Consider the following 25,991-nt stretch of genomic DNA (forward strand, 5'->3'; position numbering starts at 1 on the left):
ATATATATATATATATATATATATATATATATATAACACCTAATTGATTAAGCCTTAATATATTTCCTGTACATATCGATATTTAATGTAACATGAGTGATCCTGAAGATATTTATTGAACGTAAATAACTTAATGATATTAGTAACAATTCAAAAGCAAATTAATTAAACCATACTAAAAATAAACCATTTATTCAATCTGTCGAAAAGAATGTGAAATGTGTTGACTAACTGAATAATACATTTTCAATTACGGCGAGACTGACGTAAATATGGCAGAACATGGTGCCATTGTAGTAGATCAGATTAGATCTTCTTGACTGGTGTTTAATTAAATTCTTGGTGTGCTTTCAGTTATTCCTTTGGAACGTGTTCATGCGCATTAATTGGGAAATCCAGGCAGAATCGTCTTGTAGTCATTAATTGCCTGTCTACTCCAATGTTCCATTACCCAACGCGTGATAAGAGTGTCCTCTTCCATAACAATAATTCCATGGATGGAAGGCGCAAATTACATGCGATTAATCACATGTTTTCGTATTAGCATCTTCTGGAAGTACTATAATCCGACAGATTTCAACTGATAGATTGTTTACAACTTCGAGAAAACCGCTGCTGCCACTTCTCTCTTAACCTTTAAATCGACCCCTACCTAAGACGTTAGCCCTCTCCCTGTGGGGCACTATTATGCAGCCTTTGACCATACAAATTTTAATCCGGAAGCTTGAGATCCCAATTCCATTTGGTTATTACTTTTGAGATCTTTTTTATTTGTTATGACTTATACCCTAAAATTTTCCATATGGCATTTTATTTTATGATCCCTTTAATGATAAGTAATATAAATATTGTTACCATTCATTATGTCTTATGGTATTTTTTAATTTGCTTATAATCTTGTAAGTAAAGTGTCTTCTATTTGATTAATTATTTTGCATTACACTGTTCTCCATTCGAAGGTTTCTCCTATCATTTGTATTCATCAGGTTATGATTTCTACAAATTTCTCATTCTTTCTCATATATATTTTTATTTTAAAAGCCTCAATATTCTTTCATATTTTCCTTCAACTACAATATCATTTCTCTTTATTGTCATTGGTTAACACTTTTGTGACTACATTATTCTGTTATTTTCTATAATTTTTACATTTAACTCTTGCATATAATACATAGCATTTTGATTAAAAATATATTTAATTTAAAGTAACAAAAATCATGCATCCTCGTTCATTATTTCTTACATTTCCTTCTGTATATTATGACATAGATATGGAAAAGGTATTTAGACTGTTAAAATTGTTTTATAATTCTCACTGGAATTCATGTGACAAGATACATTTTTTAAAGGTTATTTACCATAAACTCCTCATTGGGAGAGATATATTTTATTCACAAAAGTTATTACAGGAATCACAATAAGATGATTGTATACATAATACATATCACGAAGAATCTTTATCGTCAGATGATATTATTTCAATAATAAATTAATCAATATACTGTATTTATCAATGCGGATATCGTTAGCACTATCCTCACTTTTGCAAGTTTTCAGAATGCCTAACTGCATTTGCCCAATTTGCAGTTGTCACTGATTGAAGTGCTTCTCTAACGAGAGGTTTCAGATCAGCCATTTTAAAATTGTTTCTTTTTGCCACATAGATCTCTACTTGGACCCAAATCAGTTCTATTGGATTATATTCACAGTGATAAGGAGGTCATCTAACCACTTGATGTCCGTTAGGTCGTGCCATTTTGTCTATTACATAATCATTCTTAATTCCATGGGATAGTGATTTAACCATTTCAAATAATTCACACTTATTCAGATGTTCACTTGGATTTTCACCTTTATTTTTTACCCATTCCTTTATGACGTCTTTCTTGTCTGACATTGTCGGAGGTTTCTTAATTCTTACCGAATAAGAGGCGTTATCCAAAACAAGGATAGACGATGGAGGTATATTGGGAAGAAGTTGATGCTTGAACCATTCTTCAAACATTTTTTAATTCATTTGATGGTGGTAATCATCATCATTTTTAGATTCAAACACCAATACAGCATTTGGTACAAATCTATCCTTTGAACCAGCACGTAGAATTATAATTTTTTTCCTTTTCAAGTTGGTGGTTTCACTCCTGTTGGTTTTTTGCAATTCATATCCGTCCAGCAATACTTTACTGTATACTTTTGATTCACCCAAGTTGCATCAGTATATATTACTGAATTACTCTCTTTCATTTTCATTTTCCTTTGAAATGTTGTTCTTGCGCTGACAACATCAGGTCGTTCTATGAGAAATGGTTTTCCATCCATTTTTCCGTATTCAAAAGCCATTTCTTTCAAAATCACGGGTAATGATTCCTTGCCTCCACGAAATTCCGAATTTTCTTTAAATTCACACAAAATCTTATCAAGATTTGGCTTTTCTTCCCTGACATGAAAATTATGGACAATTCTTCTTAAAGTACATTTATGAAAATTTTCTGTTTGTCACAGGTCTTGCCCTCTTCCGTTTCTTATTGTTGTTGAACGGCGAAGTTGCATCATATTCCCCAGACTCCCTTGCTTCTTTGCAACAACGATGAATAGTAGGTTTGCTCAACTTTGTAGCCTCAGTTGCACGCAGAACTGCTTGCGATACATTACGAAGTGGACCGCCATTGTATTTCTCAGTGACGAAGTACTTATAAACATGATAAGCCATTCGTCTGGGTCTTTCTGGCAGATGACCGCATGGAGACCTCCATGATGGACTTTTTTATAGCGTGCATTCTGTAGGAATGAATTAACTTCCCTGCCGACTTTTGCTCTTTGTAACCTGAAGGAAAAGTCATACTGTACTTTTGGGTGCTTATATTCTCATCTAGAGCTGGCGGCGTAGCTTATACAAAGGGTAGCTTAAGGCACAGAGTCTTCAAACGTCATGATCTATTAGGCTTAGCTATCTGCATATCGCATGTCAAGGTCACAAGAAAAGTAGCAGGGTATATTTACAAAAATATTCCGTTTACAATGCGATTTTTCATTTTAGTTTCAAATAGAATGATAATCACAATATGCGAACGTTCAATTCCGATAAAAAAGTCATGTTAAGAATTTTATGCTATCCCCTATTGATTTATGTTGTATAAAGTAGGGTAATCAAAACGGGATACTAGTAGATGTAGCAACAGCGTTCCTTTCCAAGGACGTAAACAATCTCTCAGTTTAGATCTGTCGGAGTATAGTGTACCTGACCCGTCAGAATAGACGGCTAAATTAGAAGTTAGAAATAGACAAACGTGCGCATGCACACAGATTCAACCCTTCCACCCCCTCCCTTTTCTTAACCACGACCCGACTTTTTCGGCACGTGGTAGGGACAGAGTAATCACACGTCTGGCAATGCCACTGAACCGAACAGGATATATATATATATATATATATATATATATATATATATATGTATGTGTGGGTGTTTGGGTGGGTGGATGTTGTGTGTGCGCGTGCGCGTGTGTGATTGCATATATGTATGTTTATATTTTTCAATCCAGATCAAAACATTGAATGGAGACGGGGAGTAAAAAAAAATGCATTATTGAAGCTGCAACCCCTTATTCTTATGAATAGTAGTTTTATGATGCATTCAATAAGGAGCGTTAATATGCAGATGTAGTTACCCGAGTCTAATAATTAATTAAAGAAGGGGGAGATAAGCTGATTAAAACAATGGTTTCGGTAGATAAAAAGATGACGGCAGTCGATTAATATTGTCATGTAATGTGACAAATTCCAACAAAATATACAGTTGGACACAGGAATTCCTGGTAGTCCTGGCTCTGAGGGAATAGAATACACCCTGCCACACCCTTACTGCACGTCGAATAACTAAATAAATGTAGGGAGAGATGACAGATGTGAGGGATAAGGCTAAATGCAGGAACTCGCCTCGCAGTAAGGGTGAAACAGGGTGCGCTTACTCAGAGCGAGGTGTGCCAGGAAGTCCTGTGTCCAACTGTTTATAGTCTCGAGGCAAAACCACTCAAAGACAATAGCATCTGACCGGCCGGGAATCTTTGTGGTTAAATGGTACGGTCACTGTCATACAAGTATCCTGGACCAGGGTTTGATTCCCGGCCGGTCATATGCTATTGTCATTGAGTGATTTTGCCTCGAGACGCTGATCTCGAGGTTGGTAAAAGAATCCAGACATTAAAGTATTAAGCAATGGTACATAGCTCCCATTTATATACAGTAGGCTAATACTGTACATACAATATACATGCATACATACTTTTATACATACATACATACATACGCATATATATATATATATATATATATATATATATATATATATACATATATATATATATATATATATATATATATATATATATACACTTATATATATATATATATATATATATATATATATATATATATATACACTTATATATATATATATATATATATATATATATATATATATATATATATATATATATATATATATATATATATATATATATATATATATATATATATATATATATACATACATATATATTGCAACATAACAAGGGGAACGAAGAAAAGACGATGGATTGACGAACTAAGAAAGTTTGCGGGCGTAAATTAGCACAAAAACACCATAAACAGACAAAAGTTGAAGGACATGTCTAAGGCCTTTGTTTTGCAGTGGAGTAGTAATTGCTGATATATATATATATATATATATATATATATATATATATATATATATATATATATATGTATATATTTATTCTCTCTCTCTCTCTCTCTCTCTCACTCTCTCTCTCTCTCTCTTATAATCCTTTACCAGCATCTCACTAAGCCTTATGTCGCAGTTCATATTAGACTCCGAAGAAGTATTTTTCACTCTTATTTTTCTCCTCTTAGAATCCTTTTAATATCCGTCCCTTTACTTCTCGCTTTCAAGGGGAAAATTATGTAAAATGGATTCGCCCCTTTGAGAAGACGTCACTTTGAAATATCAAAAGGAATATTTAATAAAAATGGGGTGAAAATGAAAGTTTTTTTTTAATATATACATATACACACACACACACGCACACACACACACACACACATATATATATATATATATATATATATATATATATATATACATACATATATATATATATATATATATATATATATATATATATATACATATATATATATATATATATATATATATATATATATATACATATATATATGTATATATATATATATATATATATATATATATATATAAATATATATATATATATATATATATATATATATATATATATATATATATATATATATATATATATATATATTGCATATAGCTATCTATCTATCTATCTATTATTCTATCTATATATGCATACATATATATATATATATATATATATATATATATTTATATATATATATATATATATATATATATATATATATATATATATATATATATACATGTGTGTGTGTCTTACTTATAATTGTAATGGGACAGTTTAACACGTTTCTTCAAAAAGGCTCATAAAAGAAACAAAGAATATATAAATAAATCACTATATTACGACCAATACACATTAACCCTCTTCCAGGAGTAAAGTAAAAATGAAGAATATTTAGACAATAATTGGAAAAATTCTTTTGCTTCCATATATAAGCCGTCAGTGTCCACTCTATTATTCAAAGAGGGCCAATGTGTATTGGTCAAATATAGTGATTTATTTATATTTCCCTTTTTTGTTTCATGGGACTTATTGAAGAAAAACACACGCGCTTGCGCGTGCACACACACGCAAATATACACACACACACACTCACACACACAAATACACACACACACACACACACATATATATATATATATATATATATATATATATATATATATATATATATATATATATATATATATATATATATATATATATATATATACTGCACTAATGAAAGCCCTTCAAAGACAAGAAATAGATTAGTATGTTAGAACTCTTGAAGATATCTATATGGGAAGTAAAGCAATCCTAAAACTCCATAAAGATAGTAAGAAAATTCAGATTAAGAAAGGAGTTCGACAGGGACACTCCACCTCTCCTGAATCATTAATAACATGCCTAGTAGAAGTTTATAAAAATTTAGATTAGTAAAATGCAGACATTAATATCTATGCGGAATACCTTAACAACTTGAGATATGTAGAGGACAGTTCTGTTTAGTGAATCATGGGTGGAATTACGAGAGATGATAGAGGATTTGAATAGAGAAAACTGAAATGAACGAATGAAAATGAAAATGAGTAAAACTGAGATAATGTTCAATGAAAATGCATAAAGACAACAAATGCGTGTTATTGACGAACCTCTTGAGATTCTTAATGAAAATACGTACTTGGACAGACAGTAAGTGTTTCCATAGGACATAAAACAGAAATTAGAAGAAGGCTAAGCATGAAACGGCGAGCTTTTGGTAAACAAAATAAGATTATGGAAAGTAAAATGCCACGTTCCCTAAAAAGAAAAGTATTCAATCAGATGGGCCTACCAACATTAACTTACGCACCTGAAATGTGGAACCTTACTAAAGCATTACACCATAAGCGAGAAAGAACTCAAAGAGCAATGGAAAGAATGATGGTGGGAATAACACTACGAAATCGAAAAAAAGAACAGCATAGATAAGCGAGCGAAATAAAGTAGAGGATATTTTAAGAATATGTAAGAAAAAAATTGGACATAAGCAGGACATAGTTTAGTGAGAATAAGATATATATATATATATATATATATATATATATATATATATATATATATATATATATATATATTATATATATATATATATATATATATATATATATATATATATATATATATATATATATATATATATATATATATATATATATATATATATATACATATATACATATATGTATATATATATATATATATATATATATATATATATATATATGTGTGTGTGTGTGTGTGTGTGTGTGTGTGTATCTATATCTATCTATCTATCTATATATATATATATATATATATATATATATATATATATATATATATATATATATACAACCTTTTTAAGTCATCAATCAATGTCCTTTAACAGGCGATGGATGAAAGAAGAAAAAGGAAAATTGAACATTCTTACTTCATTTGCTAAACTAAGTATTAACCTACTTATCAGCGTACTTCCACAATCTCAGATGTTTATTACAATCACTCAGAAGGCTCATCAGGAGCTTATCAATCCCACGAGTAAACCTCTCATTCACATATATCCTGAACTCGCTCTCAGTCCCTTGGAAATTCAGGCTCTTAATTTTCCAATACTTTTTTCATTCACTTTATCCAACAGTGCTACATCAAAAGCTCGGAATTGTACGCTTATTTAACCAATGCTTCCTGCTCTCTTTTTTTCCCATGGCCAGACCATCTCAAAACACTCTTGAGTAACGCCTCATTACAGTCAGCCACGAAATTTCTATGTTAGTGTGTCAGTAGATTTCACCCTTTAAATTCTTCTTCTGCCTTTTAAAATGTGCAAATGTTTCTCTTCTACAGCTTCTGTTTTTTTTCTTTCACATTAAACATCTACACTCCACTTAATTATTGAAGAGCTGGCTCTAAAATCCCTTCATATATTTCCATTGTCACTTCAACGACAATTCAAGAATATTGCTCTTCAAGGCTACAGTTTGATACCTTCCATATTTCTAAAATTCTGGGACTTAATTCCCCTTGGATTATACCCCAATCTATTCTATTTAGTTCTAGATACCTATATGCGTACCAATTTATTTTATATATATATATATATATATATATATATATATATATATATATATATATATATATATAAATATATATATATATATCCTCACTAATATTCAATATTCTATCGTCTTGATTTCCATTTGCTCTCATAACTTGTATCTCCCCTACATTTATTATCCACTTTCTCCTATTAGTAGAGGGGCGAAATCTGAAAAGAGGCCTTGTTAAGGTTTTAAAATAATTTTCTGTTACAAGCCGGCATCCACCATATATTGTTAGTATATGATGTCCTGCATTCAGTAAGGGTGGATGACACTTGTGATTTTTCCGAAAAGGGCCAAAATTAACCCTTTTTAGCGAATACGCAATTTGAAAAAAACGACGGAAACACTGAAGACTTGTTTAAGAAAAACTCTGTAATTCGATCATCTTGTATGCTATACATGATTATTATACCTCATTTTGAAGCTTAGGATAACACCTTTACAAAAAAAAAAAAAAATATGAAAGATTACGTAAATTGAGGGTCCTAATTAGGTCAAAGGTCAAGTGATCACGTGATTACCAATTTTGGGGATATTCCATATTTTTGACCTCAAATATCATACTTTGCCTGCATATATTTTTATAAGGATGGTTTTAATCTTAAGCGGACGTCCTTAGGCAGTTTTTAAAAGTAAAAGGGTCTTTTAACTCCTTTCTACCTAATATTTATGAGGGATCGAATTTCCACCCTTTTTGGAAAAATCCCTAAAATCGTTGAAAATCATGTTTTGAATACTTGTTGTGATATTAATTGCTATTGTTCTATAATAATCATTGTGTTTAGAATAGTACAGTGTATAAGGGGTGTTTTCAGTTAAAAAGGGTCAAAGGTCATGTTCATCACGGATTACATAATTATCCAATATGATTACATAATTATCCAATATGATCAAGTTGCTTTAAAAGTCAAAATTGCTTTTATTATTATTATTATTAATATTATTATTATTATTATTATTATTATTATTATATGCTAAGCTACAACCCTAGTTGGAAAAGCAGGATGCTATAAGCCCAGGGGCCCCAACAGGGAAAACAGCCCAGTGAGGAAAGGAAATAAGGAAATAAGAAAAAATAAAATATTTTAGGAATAGTAACATTATTAAAATAAATATTTCCTATTTAAAATATGAAAACTGAGTTACTTGTATGCACACATAGGTAGTCATTTAAGTTCAACTACTTAACTTCTAACATATTCACTGACTAGCTAGTTTGTATCATCATCCTCTGCGTTTGTAATATTGTTACATAAGCCCTCACAAGCACAAGCACTTGTGCAATTCTTCTGCCCCGCTCTCACGCAACCACATCTCTTGCCACAGCCAGTTGTGCATGAACAGGTCACTAACTCAGTGCAAGCTTTCGGAATAGGTGCTAATGTCATTAGTTCTGGCTTTATCATTCCATCTTCAAGTATCCAACCACTGTCTGTCGCATTAGGTAGCACGGGAGATGGAGTCAAGGCTTTCTTCCAGACAAGGGCTTGGTAGTTAGCGCGCCTTATATGTTTGTCAAGCGCATCTTTAGTTGGTGGAAGGGCGTCAAGGGTTTTCTTTCCCTGGACAAAGGTCTTTACTCTTGCTTCATTAATGAGATCACAATCTTTTTAATAGAGCCTGCAAGCAAATCCTTCTGCACCTGATATTGCTTCTGGAGTCAGCTCCACAGACCCTAGCTGTTCCAAACTTTCAGGTTCCTGAATGAATACTTTCCACGCTGTTTTCTTTCCCTTTCCTGCAAATTGACTGACACTATCGCATCCTGTGATTGCATGAAAAGCTATAACGTTCTTTACAATCTCCTCGGGGAGTTTTATCTCATGTACTGGAAAGTTTTACCTGTGTACATCCATATTTGTGCTGGTAGCCTGTCTCTGAAACCAAGTGCTAACACTAGCACATCTGTGTCTCTGCATTCCAATACCACTCTTGCATACCCATTGATACATGCATCTTCAGCGTGAAGTATGAGACGAGTATCGGCCTCTTGTGTCGATTTGAGGTGATCAATAGTCCGACTTGAGGATGACCAAACCCCTGAGACATCTTCAAAGCCTCCAGCTAAAACAAGCTCGTACTCAGATGACAGCTCTCTTTCATCTTTCTCAACAAGGGATCTGGATAGAAAAGCAGCTAGATCAGCTTTATTTGCAGCCAAACTCATAAAGGATTTCCAGTTGGGGGGAACTCTTACAGCTTTTGAACTGATGACACGTCTAATTGGTCTTGCTTTTCCAGCTCGTTTCTTGCGTGTACCTGATTTTATTGAATTGTCAATGTACCGATCAAACAAGACATCAATCCGTGAGTATGTTGTACCAAAGCAGTTCAAGATGTTTGTGCAGAACACTTCACCTAGGTCACCAAAGGTTTTTACATTTTCTGGCTTTCCAAGAGCTTGTATTAGTGCTTGACCATCGATAAGCAGGCATGTTTTGGCTTCACTCAAGGGAAGTGTAACTGGGATCTCTATATCCTTTGCCAGCAAGTCCTGTAGCCGAGCTTTAACTGTTGTATGAAGTTGACGATTTGTTCCAGCAAATGGCCTTGGGACTGGGGATAGTTCATGCTGTAAGATACTGACTAAGTCTACCTCTCTCCCACTTTGTGAATCAACGAACAATCTGTGAATAAGATCACGGTCGGCTTTGACTTCCTTCTGTTTCCCACCTACTGAAGGAGCTTGAGTTTTGTACATGGAGCTGACGGCTGCAGTTTTTGTGCGGGCTATTTTTCCATAGAAGTCCTTTGACTTTTCAAGAAGTCTGGTGGCTACATATACAATCTCATGCACATAGCATTTTAAATGATACTTGGCCTCTGCAGCGACTAAATCGGATATGCCACCAAGGCGATATGAAAGTATGGAGTCCTTTTTAGCTCCTTCCACTATTTTACTTGATGTCTCCAGGGTTAGAACTTGGCGAAGGGTTTCACCATCAGCTTGACAAAATATACACCGAGTCCATTCAATAGCTTTCCGACCGATCCTTGTTGTTGTTGTTGCTGTTTTTTCCGTGCCACTGTGAGACTCCACCGAGGCATTAACATGACGCGTTTTCAGACGTTCTAAATGTTGCTTACTAGTGAAAGTTGAGTAGCAGTCCTTATGCCAGTGAACCTTTTCAAAATCCAAACTTTTGGATTGCAACCAGTCTATTGTATCTGGATACTTACAACAGTTATGTGCGATTCGAATGTTCAATGCCTGCTGTATAGATTCAACACCACGAGGGGTTGATTTACGTAAAGCATCTACACTTCCTTTTTGGCAGATAATACATCTGTCCAGCAAAATGTTCTCTATGCGCTGGCGTTTAAGACTTTCTATTGCAGCAACTGGCTCCATGGTCTGAAATCATATAGTTTAGCTTTAGAACTCACATTAGGGATGTGAGGATAAAGTAAAGATGACATATAACTTTTACGATGCCCCCTCCCAAATTGCTGGGAAAAATAATTTTGAATGCAAGAGCCATATGGTATATTAATAGGCTGTACATCAGTAGATCTATAGCAGTCACATGATTTAAGTAAGCATGACTGACGAAAGTTTTAATTCTTTAAACAAAACATGCACACAGAAACATGTTATTGATTATGAGATGGTCCCTAAGAAGCACATGTTGCAATACATTTAACTAGTTTCTAATTGCCACATGAATTAGACATGCATCACTCACATCAAGCGACCCCTACTATGCACTGTGGTTTACTATATTATGAGATCAAACTTGCCTTGCTTAATCAGTGATTGTTGAGACGGGAAAAGATGAATTTGTCACAATTGAGAGAGTGAAAGTCATCCACCATCTTAAAACAATAGACTTCATAATGCTGCCATCTATGTGCAAACAAGACTACTAAACATTGAGCAACATGTGGTCCATAGCATTAGGCCACCAGGATTAGGCCTGACAAGATTAGGGTTAGGGTTGGGGTTGGGGTTAGAGTTAGAGTTAGGGTTAGGGGAGAATTTCACTACATGTGGTGTATACCGTGAAATTATGTAATCCATGATGAACATGACCTTTGACCCCTTTTTTAACTGCATGTACCCTTTATTCTACATCTCTAAGACTTTATTTCTAACACAAAGCTTCTTATATAGGCCTATATAATAACAGCAATTATTATCACAACAAAGTAGTCAGAACACGATTTTCAACGATTTTAGTGATTTCCCAAAAAGGGTCGAAATTCAATCCCTCATAAAATTTAGGTAAGAAGGAATTGAAAGACCCTTTTACTTTTAAAAACTGCCTAAGGATTTCCTCTTAAGATTAAAACCATCTTTATAGAAATATATGAGGGCAAAGTATGATATGTGAGGTCAAGAATATTGAATACCCCCCATAATTGGTAATCACGTGATCACGAGACCTTTGACCTTATCAGGACCCTTAATTTCAAAATCCTTCATATTTCTTTATTGCATTGTAAAGGTGTTATCATAAGCTACAAAATGAGGTATCATAATCATGTATAGCATACAAGATGGTTAAGTTACAGAGTGTTTCCTAAACGAGGCTTCAGCTTTTTCGTCGTTTTTTCAAATCGCGTATTCGCTAAAAAGGGTTAATTTTGGCCCTTTTTGGAAAAATCTCAAGTGTCATCCACCCTTACTGAATGCAGAACATCATATTCTAACAAAATATGGTGGATGCCGGCTTGTAACAGAAAATTATTTTGAAAAAGCAATTTTCAGGTTTCGCCCCTCTACTATATTACAAACACTTCAATTTTTATTAGTTGCAAGAGATTTTCCCTATCTGCAATTAATATTGTATCATCTTCGAATATAAACCATTTCACACCTCTACTCCAATCTACTTCACTTTGTATCTAACTCTATTTCCTTACTTACTTCTCGTATCAATCCGTCATAAAAATATTGAATAGCGATACCTCAGACTCTCTTTTATCATTATTATTATTACTTACTAAGCTACAACCCTAGCTGGAAAAGGAGGATGCTATAAACCTAGGGGCTCTAATAGAGAAAATAGCCCAGTGAGGAAAGGAAACAAAGAAAAATAAAATATTTTAAGAAGAGTAACATTAAAATAAACATCTCCTATATAAACTATAAAATCTTTAACAAAACAAGAGAAAGACAAAAAAAGATAGAATAGTGGCCGATAATAGCCTTAAACAAATCAATGTCTTTAACTACATTGTCTAACAGACTTTTAAATATTACCATAAAAACTAATAATCTTTTACAATTAAATACTTATAACCCTATACAATCTCATTGATTATTTCTAAATTGAGTAAAGATAAACTTTTCCCAAACCCACAGTTTTTTAATTAAATTCCAAACTTCTCTTACTCTTTCATACCAAACGCCGATCTTATATCTTAAACTCTTTTTGCCTGCGTCTCACATTTCAATCAAAATATATCTAACCAGAACTACGTGTTCTACTGACACTAAATCTACAATTACATTAGGTATTCTAGAATCTGGTCCCCTTAGGCATCAACCTCTCTTTCAGCATTCATTTCCATCTGAAATGTTTACATCTCCTCAAAGATCTCCCTCACTTTCACCACTCTCTCTCTCTCCATTATTTACCTTCATCTTTACCTTGCTTCTTGGCTTTCCATATACCTGAAACTTATCTTCTTTTCCATCGTGCAGCTAACATCGATTTTATTTCTTAACTTATTATATATTGATTCCCTCATCCTTCTTCTCAAAGTTTTATTCCCTTTCTTACCGTTTTATACTGTCAAGCACTCCTTGCTGTTCTATCAAGAAAATTAAAAAAAAAAATTACCTATCTACTTCACCTCTGGCTTTAACCTTTCCATACAATTCACCTTTATTCTCTTCATAAAGTCTTATCAATTCTTTAATTATTTATATAACCATAGATTCATTCCTTACGCTCCAATATGAATTTGAATTTTGCTCCAGACACTCATTTCCTCCTCATTACACCCATCAGCATTATATCTACTCTATTCGAATACATAATGACAGAAACTCCTTTAATCAGAAAATTCTATCTACCAAGTATGCCTATGATTATTCTTTGTATATACTGTATGTATATATATATATATATATATATATATATATATATATATATATATATATATATATATATATATATATATATATATATATATATATATATATATCTGCACGCTAAGCGACACTAGCATATGTATAATTACTTGCTCTCTCCCCGTCCCTTCGATAGGGAGGAGAGAGAGTAGTCATACCTAGTCAAACCCTATTAAGAGGGCGTACGGCGAGAGGAAAGGGGGACGGGGTAGGATAGGTTAATATAAGTGTGTGCGTGGGCGTGCATATCTATCTAAATATCAATCGTCAGTTTTGACGGGTCGCTCTCACTAGTGTATGTATATCGAGTATAATGTCCTGGACATGAGTAGGTCATATAATGAGAATGATAGATAATAGACGAATTTCAATAACAATAGAATGGGTCCCTAGAGTTTGCAAATCAAGCAGGGGAAAGAAGAGAAGACGATGGATTGACGAACTAAGAGCTTTTCGGGTAGAGACTGGCATAGGAAGACCATAAACAGATGCTAGTGGACGCATTTGTCTGCGGCCTTTGTTTTGCAGTGGAATAACAACGGCTGATGATATACTGTATACACACACACACACACACACACATATATATATATATATATATATATATATATATATATATATATATATATATATATATATACATATATATATATATATATATATATATATATATATATATATATATATATATATATCTATATATATATATATATATATATATATATATATATATATGTGTGTGTGTGTGTGTGTGTGTGTGTGTATATGTATATTATCCTCGTCTCTCTCCTGTTTTCTTCCTCTCTCATGGAAAAAACTGATATTCTCTGTATTCTCTAAATTTGAATAGAATGCCAACATCAATTTCTTTTGAATTAATTTCCTCGAGCAGAGTTTTTTTTTTTCTGTTTCCCTTGTCGTTTTATTGATTTTTCCCTCTTTCTTTTATTCCTTTCACGTAAACATATGCCTTGCGATCCCAAGAGCTCAACCCCATAGGAAAGAGCAAAATCCCAAGATCCTTTGAGAATATTTCTTTTCATGTCTCCCTTTTTACCTTCCACAAAAGTGGTTTCTTTTACTTTCCTTGCAGTATTTTCCATTCTTATTTTTGGGATTACAATGTCTTTTATTGAAATTTAGTTTAATAAGTGTACGGAAAGAAAGAAAAGATATCTGATGAAAAAATTCCTTTTTTTTGCGTTATAAGTACATGTTATGTTTGGGATTAACGGTTAATTTTCTTTGATCTTAATAATATAGTCTCTACAATTTCTATTATTTCGGAAGTTGCTGATATACATCACAATAAAGAAATGTTAGAAATACGATAAATTTCAAACACATTTAATAACAATTTTTAAAAAAATAATTGGAATGTGGTTACCTTTAGAAAATTTGAGCATGATACAAATTGAAGGAGAAAAATGGATAGGTAATTGAAAAAAAGAAAAATAGTCGAAATCCGGTCCAAAGGAAAATACTGACAGTAATCGATTCAACCTGAAATCAACAAGGCTTCAGCAATTCTTATATCATGCAACTAAAGTGATCATTGTATGCTGTATTTTCTATTTCCTTTGAACAATGGGAATACCTTCATGTGCCACTTCTTCCCCAAATTGTTTTGATTTTGAGAAAGCATATAAACGATTTCTTATCCTTCATACATGATTGCAATCATCGATAAACTGGATAAGTGAAATGGAACAGGAAACTTTAGCTATGGTAAGCTATTCTTCTTAGAGGACATTAGAAAGTCAAACCACTGTTCTCTAGTCTTGGGTGGTGCCTCAGTCTCTGTACCATGGTCTTCCACTGTATTGGGTTAGAGTTCGCTAGTTTCCTTATTTCCTTCCCTCACAGGGTTATTTTCTCTATTGGAGCCATTAATAATAATAATAATAATAATAATAATAATAATAATAATAATAATAATAATAATAATAATAATAATAATAATAATAATAATAATAATAATAATAACTAAGATTTCCCTTTCAATTGAATTTAAATCAATTTTAAAACTTCGTGAAGTAATATACGATATCTCATTGATTTCAAAAGCACTCTGCAAGTTAAAATTTGGTTATCATGGTAATAAAACTATGATATTACAGAAATGTCCTAAAAATCTAACAGGTACATTATAGAAAAATAAAGATCACTGAACGTCTTTCCCACCATATGAAAAATTATCTGAATTTCTTATCTAGTAGGACATCTGGCAAGAAACCTTTGGGAAACTCTCACTGGAATGACTTTTCAATGTGATACGTGACAAATAACTTGTAAAAATTTTCAACGAATCTCTATTTCAATGTGGAATCTGATGTGCAACCTTGCTGAACTTCCAAAAAAAGGAACAGTTATTATAGTGTCAGTGAACTAGCTTTGTAGCGGAGAGAGAAAAATGTAAGTATTAAAAAAAAAAGCATAAATAAATTTTATTTTAAGCTTGATGCGGAGATCCGCTTCTGACAAACATATGTTATGCAGGATTTAAACTTCCTCTACATGATATTTGGATGTTTTGATTTATTATTCTAATGTTGTATATTACGGGAATTAAAAATCCACAATTATATACGTTGTATATTTAAAAAGTACCGAAGCTTCTGCATTTTTTAAATATACACCGTATATAATTGTAACGTTTTAATTCCCAAGATTAATAGACACGCACTGGTGTTTTATTCAAGTTGTTAAATATCATATTAAGAGGTTTAACATACAAAATTCAACGTGTTGGCTGAAAATTTAATACTCCTATTTTAATAGTTCAGCTTTTCATCTTTACAAGTTATTTTCAATACTTGCAAAATATTTTGTGTAATGTTGGTTCTCCGAAAGAAAAGAAATCTATATATGATGTTTACAATATTGTACTTTATATTAAAGATATATGTATCTTAAATTTATAACGTATTCCTCAAACTTCATATTTATCATTGTAAACTTGTAAGTATTCCAAGATATGATTTTTTCATGCATCGAAATAACTATTAGCATAGTTTTGTTATTACATCATATTATTTATTTAATTCTCATGTCATATGCTGCTCAATATATGCTTTTTTATCGTAATATTATAGAGAAATTAATTTCTTTTTCATATATTTTTCCATCAATATCTAAAACAAAATTGAAAAAGCTTTATTTGTACTCCAAAAACTGTTTGTTCCCAGCTTTGAAATACCTTTTAGCAATTTAAATTCGAAGAATTTTATTCTTTCTTTAAGAATTGGAGAAGAATTTTATCTTTGCTGAGATGGATGGTCACCAGCAACAAATCCTTTGACAAAACCGCTTGAAAGATTGCAAGATCTGCAATATATCTGTCACTCAAACATGACAGCATTAATTTATCTGCGTAACAGAGAAGAGCCATGTTTCATAGTCATTTCAAATCTGATATAAATGTCTGGATTACCTGTTAAGAGAGAGAGAGAGAGAGAGAGAGAGAGAGAGAGAGAGAGAGAGAGAGATTTTATAAACTCACCAGTAACGTAAATGTTAAATATTATGAGTTATATTGGAATTTTCATTCTTAATAATAAGCAATATAACTAAATCCAAGATTTTGCCTAAAGAATGATTATTATTGGATGCGTCAAAAAGCAAAATGATTCGAATATAACACTCTGAAATAGTGCAAAATATACACAAATTACAATGTTTGGTTTCAAAACCTAAAAATGATATTATTATTTTTCTTTTAATATAAGACTCAATTTAGCAAAATATAAACAAATTAAAATGTTTGATTTAAGATTGTAACAATGGAAAAAAAGGCGCTACAAAGGAAAATGTTAGAATATAAAAGTTATTTGTTTAATATAAGCCACCAATATCAACTCCCATTGCAATGAAACTCTCTCTCTCTCTCTCTCTCTCGTAAGGCCTTACCCCTCTTTAAAAGGTAAGTTAATGAGAAAAAAGCTTTTGGAAAAAATATATTAAAATTCAAACGCTAAACTTTTCACGCTGTATTCAGTTTTTCCAAACTGGTTTTCACAGGTAAAGACTTTTTATTCTATTGAAAACTACAAGTGCTTCCCGGCATGAGTTCATTCGCGACTTCGACTACTTACATTTTCATGTTTTCACCAAGGTTCTCTCTGAAAACACTATTTGAATCGATAAAGTTTATTGATTAGAACCACACATGGTTTCATTGAGTTAATAAGAATCAAATGGTAATTTCACATCAATAAACTGAACATTCAAAATGTAGACGAACATATACACTTAAAAATTTGCCGTAAAAGACGGTAAAAATCCTGGAATAAGTGTTGCCATTTTACTGTAATACAGCTTAGAACAGTATATTTTTACCGAGAATTTCCGATTAAAATTATGTTTTTTTTTTTTTTTAAATGTACATTACGAATTTATTCCTATTCCAACTTTTTTTTTAACCTTGATGTAAGTTAAACTATAGATTTAGGTGACATTGGAAATGATTTTTTCTTCATTTGAATAATATTCATCAGATATGCCTCAATACCCATATTTTGTTCAATGAAAAAAAAAAAAAAAAAAAAAAAAAAAAAAAAAAAAAAAAAAAACTTGGAAGATATGTGAATATCTAAGACAATTTTCGGAGACAATGGTTTCCAGTCAAATATCAATGACAATTAATTTGCTATTTTTCAAAAAAGAAAGAGCAAAGTGAAAGTACGCATTTAATGTATTTTCTATTGGAGTAAATTTCACAATGTTCAATTTCAAGGTTCCAATTTATTCATTTCTGAGTGGGGATACCTTAACGTGGTGAAAGGGTTTGTGTATTGCCATGATCAACAAAGCTGTACAAGTGAGGGCCAGTCATACTAGGCTGTTTTCCTACCACACTAAAGTTTCCCACCATCACCAATCGGCAAGGGCCAGCGTGGTGATGAAAATGACTTAACCCCAGAATGACTAAGGACATATGTGAGGCTTTTGTCCTGCAGTGAATTACAAACTGTTGCAATTATTATTATTGTTGTTGTTGTTGTTGTTGTTGTTACCATAAATAGAACCAATCTTTACTTGAGTAGTTTAAAGATATTTGTTCTCATTTGCAACATTTTCTGTTAAAATTTTGATTGACGGTCAGAATCTGGAACTCATTCTAGAAAGCTATGGAAGACATACAAACGTCGAACACCAAATCATCCATCATAGTAAAAGTATTACTTCAATCATTAATTTTATGAGCCATTAAAAACAAGAGCGATTAAGTTATGATGGCTGATGAAGATTATTCAATTAAAGGTAGTATAAACGGATATAAACACATAAAGGAATATTAGAGGAAAGATATAAACAATTAATTACAATATAATAAAGTAATAAAAAAACTTAGGTTATCAACCTATTGATATGTCAAGAGCTAATAACTTCTTAGCAACAAAGGAAATACATACATACATATATTAAGGCACTTCCCCCAATTTTGGGGGTAGCCGACATCAACAAATGAAACAAAACAAAAAGGGGACCTTTACTCTCTACGTTCGTCCCAGCCTGACAAGGGACTCAACCGAGTTCAGCTGGTACTGCTAGGGTGCCACAGCCCACCCTCCCCCGTTATCCAGCACAGATGAAGCTTCATAATGCTGAATCCCCTACTGCTGCTACCTCCCCGGTCATCTAAGGCACCGGAGGAAGCAGCAAGGCCTACCGGAACTGTGTCACAACCGCTCACCATTCATTCCAATCTCTAGCACGCTCTCTTGCCTCTCTCACATCTATCCTCCTATCACCCAGAGCTTTCTTCACTCCATCCATCCACCCAAACCTTGGCCTTCCTCTTGTACTTCTCCCATCAACTCTTGCATTCATCACCTTCTTTAGCAGACAGCCATTTTCCATTCTCTCAACATGGCCAAACCACCTCAACACATTCATATCCACTCTAGCTGCTAACTCATTTCTTACACCGGTTCTCACCCTCACCACTTAGTTCCTAAACCTATCTACTCGAGATACACAAGCCATACTCCTTAGACACTTCATCTCAAACACATTCAATTTCTGTCTCTCCGTTACTTTTATTCCCCACAACTCCGATCCATACATCACAGTTGGTACAATCACTTTCTCATATAGAACTCTCTTTACATTCATGCCCAACCCTCTATTTTTTACTACTCCCTTTACTGCCCCCAACACTTTGCAACCTTCATTCACTCTCTGACGTACATCTGCTTCCACTCCACCATTTGGTGCAACAACAGACCCCAAGTACTTAAACTGATCCACCTCCTCAAGTAACTCTCCATTCATCATGACATTCAAGCTTGCACCACCTTCCCTTCTCGTACATCTCTAAACCTTACTCTTACCTACATTAACTCTCAACTTCCTTCTCTCACACACCCTTCCAAATTCTGTCACTAGTCCGTCAAGATTCTCTTCTGTGTCTGCAAGCAGTACAGTATCATCCGCAAACAACAACTGATTTACCTCCCATTCCTGGTCATTCTCGTCTACCAGTTTTAATCCTCGTCCAAGCACTCGAGCATTCACCTCTCTCACCACTCCATCAACATACAAGTTAAACAACCATGGCGACATCACACATCCCTGTCTCAGCCCCACTCTCACCGGAAACCAATCACTCAATTCATTTCCTATTCTAACACATGCTTTACTACCTTTGTAGAAACTTTTCACTGCTTGCAACAACCTTCCACCAACTCCATATAACCTCATCACATTCCACATTGCTTCCCTATCAACTCTATCATACGCTTTCTCCAGATCCATAAACCCAACATACACTTCCTTACCTTTTGCTAAATATTTCTCGCATATCTGCCTAACTGTAAAAATCTGATTCATACAACCCCTACCTCTTCTAAAACCACCCTGTACTTCTAAGATTGCATTCTCCGTTTTATCCTTAATCCTATTAATCATCACTCTACCACACACTTTTCCAACTACATTCTAAAAACTAATACCTCTTGAATTACAACTCGCATGCACATCTCCCTTACCCTTATATAGTGGTACAATACATGCACAAACCCAATCTACTTGGACCATTGACAACACAAAACACATATTAAACAATCTCATCAACCATTCAAGTACAGTCACACCCCTTTCCTTCAACATCTCAGCTCTCACACCATTCATACCAGATGCTTTTCCTACTCTCGTTTCATCTAGTGCTCTCTTCACTTCCTATATTGTAATCTCTCTCATTCTCATCTCCCATCACCAGCACCTCAACACTTGCCACAGCAATTATATCTGCCTCCCTATTATCCTCAACATTCAGTAAACTTTCAAAATATTCCGCCCACCTTTTCCTTGCCTCCTCTCCTTTTAACAACCTTCCATTTCCATCATTCACTGTCTCTTCAATTCTTGAGCCAGCCTTCCTTACTCTCTTCACTTCTTTCCAAAACTTCTTATTCTCTTCATATGACTGACCCAATCCCTGACACCACCTCAGGTCAGCTGCCCAATTTGCCTCACGTACCTTGCGCTTTACTTCCACATTTTTCTCTCTATATTTTTCATACTTCTCTATACTATTACTCTGCAGCCATTCTTCAAAAGACATTTTTTTTTCTCTTCCACTTTTACCTTCACTCCTTCATTCCACCATTCACTGCCCTTCCTCATGCTGCCTCCAACAACCTTCTTGCCACACACATCACTTGCAATCCCAACAAAATTTTCTTTTACTAACTTCCACTCCTCTAAATTACCAGTTTCTCTTACTCTCACTTCGTCATATGCCATTTTCAACCTTTCCTGATATTTACTTTTTACCCCCGGTTTTATTAGCTCTTCAACCCTCACTAGCTCCCTATTACATCCACCTACTCTATTCCCCCACTCTTTTGCTACAACTAATTTTCCTTCCACCAAAAAATGATCAGACACCGTTAGCCATACCCCTAAACACGTGCACGTCTTTCAATCTTCCAAACAAAGGAAATGGAAACATATATTTAACATGTAACTCTTTTTTTCGTAAATATTCAAGATTGATGATAAAAAGTAAATAAAAATATTTTTTAAAATATATTCTATATCCTATATTAAGCACAGAGGCTCAGACATGACGCCAGATAAAGAAAGGTCAAGGACTTGTGCTATTTTCTTGCACGGTGAAGTGCTGTCAATATAAATGTCTAAAGAGATTATGCTTTATACGCCATGGACTATTATCCATAGCCATGCGTTTCCTTTTTTCTAGTAAATAGAATTTGTTTTCGAGATTAACATTTTACATATATCAATAAATCCAATTAGAGAGGGAGTATTAAAAGTAATAGAAATTTCTGATATGGATTTTTGAAAGTATTTTCATATGAAACAGCCTTAATATACTATTCATAGTGATTTTTGTTATACATCTAGCGGGAAAATACTTTAAACATAACAGTATAATTAAATACTATTGTCAATATAAACATATAGAAGATTGGGAGGATATCATAAATAATTTAAATCCCGATTTTACTCATGCAATTTTTTTTATTTTGAAGAGAGTTTTTAATATATATATATATATATATATATATATATATATATATATATATATATATATATATATATATATATATATATATATATATATATATATATACATATATACATATCTATATATATATATATATAAATAAATATATATATACATATACATATTTATATATATATATATATATATATATATATATATATATATATATATATCTTTCTCTCTCTCTCTCTCTCTCTCTCTCTCTCTCTCTCTCTCTCTCTCTCTCTCTCTCTCTCTCTCTCTTTATATATATATATATATATATATATATATATATATATATATATATATATATATATATATATATATATATATATATATATATACACACACATACATGTATGTATGTATGTGTGGTGTAGGCTTTAAGATTAAAAAGTTCTAAAAAAACAAAATTTTTATCCTTTATGGGAATACAAATTAGGGTTTGAGAAAACGACATCAAACCCGTTGTAAAAGTTACAAGATTCGGATATGAGATCATGTGTAAACGTGAAGAATAGTCTTTTTGTTCAAAATTGAATTTTAAATTCCATTTATCAAATATCCAAAAAAACTAAGTTTATATTCATCAAAAAACGTAAAATTGTTTATGAAGTTTCCATATATCTGCCATTTTACTCTTTACTGTCATAGCCTCTACATTAAAGTGTAATTCCATTGTTCAACAATTGCAACTCCGACGATGGCCATAAGATAATAGCTCGTAACAAGTGGCGACATCAAGTAATAAACGGAATAAGAAATTTGTATTTTTCGTCTTTTCTTTAAGACCGAATGGTGTAGTCTTCGGTTTTGGACCCCACTTACATAATACTCATACACATTCATACATACGCACACACATACATTGTTACTATTATTATTATTACTTACTAAGCTACAGCCCTAGTTAAAAAGCAGGATGCTATAAGACCAGGGGCTCCAACATGGAAAATACTACAGTGATGGAAGGAAACAAGGAAAAATCAAAATATTTTAAGATCAGTAACAACGTTCAAATAAATACTTCCTATATACACTATAAAACCTTTAAAAAAAAAAAAAGGAAGAGGATAAGATAGAATAGTGTGCCCAGGTGCACCCTCAAGCAAGATATCTCTAACCTAAGACAGTGGAAAACCATGGTACAGATGCTATGCCACTACTCATGATCAGAGAACAATAGTTTGATTTTGGAGTATCCTTCCCCTAGAAGAGCTGCTTACCATAGCTAAACGTTCTTTTCTACCCTCACCAAGAGGTAAGTGGCCACTGAACAATTACAGTGTAATAGTTAACCCCTTACGTAAAACACACAAACATATACACGCATATATATATATATATATATATATATATATATATATATATATATATACATATATATATATATATATATATATATATATATATATATATATATATATATATATATATATATATATATGAGATGGTCCGGATAACTGTATTTTCATTCGGAATGACATAAATTTACGGTGTTTTTTTAAAGATTCACATCAACATTCGCCAGTTACCAACCAAATATCTTTCGAATATTGAATATTAAACTACCGGCCTATTAAATTACTTCCATGTAACATGGAAAATTGCTTGAAATTTATTCATTTAATTTTCTGAGGATAAAATTTGCAGTTGGTAAAAAAAAAAACTATACACGCACAAAATCTGTACAGTTGCACACATGCACTGCACTCATGCAGACTTGCAGGCACACAACTGGTTTTTGCCCAAGGCCCAAGCAATCGTAATTACAGTATTGCCTGTTCGCAAATAATAATAGTTACTATTCGCATACGTAATTACTGAAAACTACAGAATCAAACCTCCTGTAATATATATATATATATATAGATATATATATATATATATATATATATATATATATATATATATATATATATATATACATGTATATATATATATATATATATATATATATATATATATATATATATATATATATATATATATATATACATGTAGATATATATATATATATATATATATATATATATATATATATATATATATATATATATATATATATATCTACATGTATATATATATATATATATATATATATATATATATATATATATATACATGTAGATATATATATATATATATATATATGTATATATATATATATATATATATATATATATATATATATATATATTTTATATATATATATATATATATATATATATATATATATATATATGTATATATATATATATATATATATATATAAATATATATATATATATATACATATATATATATATATATATATATATATATATATATATATATGTAGATATATATATACATGTAGATATATATATATATATATATATATATATATATATATATATATATATATATATATATATATATATATTTATATACATATATATATATATATATATATATATATATATATATATATATATATATATATATATATATATATATATAAAACACAAATGTGTATTTTTTTTCAAAAACTTAGCATCTCTATTTTCCTGAACGTTTCATGTTTTCACTGAAACTATCATGATACCATCCCAAAATACTGAGATGACTGAAAAGCCCTTATTTTCTATAACCTCATTTACCACTCTAATTTAATGGATTTTATGTCATTCTACCCCAATAATTTCTTAGTGATTTTGGGGGAAAGATTCACCTAACTGTGACTCTTTATAACCTCGCTTCACACGAGTAGATTCATGATGCGCGGTTTTGTCCAAACACTTCAGAAAACAATGAAGATCAACGAGATCCTTCACACCCTGCCCGCTCGGAAATTCACTAGCCACGTGGACTGCCAACCCACTCCGTTCTAGTTTAGCAGCATATAGAAACTGTGCCGCTCGGAAAAAAAATCCTCTCGTGCGAATACATGCCTCTTAATGAGCAGAAATATTTTCGCATGGAAAAAATCTTCTTGTGTGAATACATGTTTCTTAATGAGCAGAAATATTTCTGCATGGAAAAAATCCTCTCATGTGAATTCATGCCTCTTAATGAGCAGAAATATTTCCGTACAAAGAAAATCCTCTCGTGTGAATACATACCTCTTAATGAGCAGAAATATTTCTGCATGGAAAAAATCCTCTCATGTGAATACATGCCTCTTAACGAGCAGAAATATTTCTGCATGGAAAAAATCCTCTCATGTGAATACATGCCTCTTAACGAGCAGAAATATTTCCGTACAAAGAAAATCCTCTCGTGTGAATACATACCTCTTAATGAGCAGAAATATTTCTGCACAGAAAAAATCCTCTCATGAGAATACATGCCTCTTAATGAGCAGAAATATTTCCGCATAGAAAAAATCTTCTTGTGTAAATACATGCCTCTTAATGAGCAGAAATATATCCACACAGAAAAAATCCTCTCATGAAAATACATGCCTCTTAACGAGGAGAAATATTTCCGTACAAAGAAAGTTTTCTCGTGTGAATACATGCCTCTTAACGAGCAGAAATATTCCCGCACGGAAAATATCCTCT

The sequence above is a fragment of the Palaemon carinicauda genome, chromosome 12 (genome assembly GCF_036898095.1).
Source record: "Palaemon carinicauda isolate YSFRI2023 chromosome 12, ASM3689809v2, whole genome shotgun sequence".
Lineage (NCBI taxonomy): Eukaryota > Metazoa > Arthropoda > Malacostraca > Decapoda > Palaemonidae > Palaemon > Palaemon carinicauda.